A 203-nucleotide genomic window follows, 5' to 3' on the forward strand; every position below is an offset into this window, starting at 1 on the left:
CTCTAAAATGTTGGGGGAGGTCTGCCTGGCTGCTAATTCCTTCCTTGCTGGGTGCTAGATCATCCCCGGGCTTGGAGTGGCAGAAAATCAGTGCCCGACTGGGGCGGGCCCATGCTGGGCCGGGGCTGTAAGGGGGAACGGGCTCTGTCACTGGGTCCTTGTCAACACCGACGGATCGAGGGAGATACCAAAATTGAACCGGC

The sequence above is a fragment of the Acanthisitta chloris genome, unplaced genomic scaffold, assembly GCF_000695815.1.
Source record: "Acanthisitta chloris isolate BGI_N310 unplaced genomic scaffold, ASM69581v1 scaffold16817, whole genome shotgun sequence".
Taxonomy (NCBI): domain Eukaryota; kingdom Metazoa; phylum Chordata; class Aves; order Passeriformes; family Acanthisittidae; genus Acanthisitta; species Acanthisitta chloris.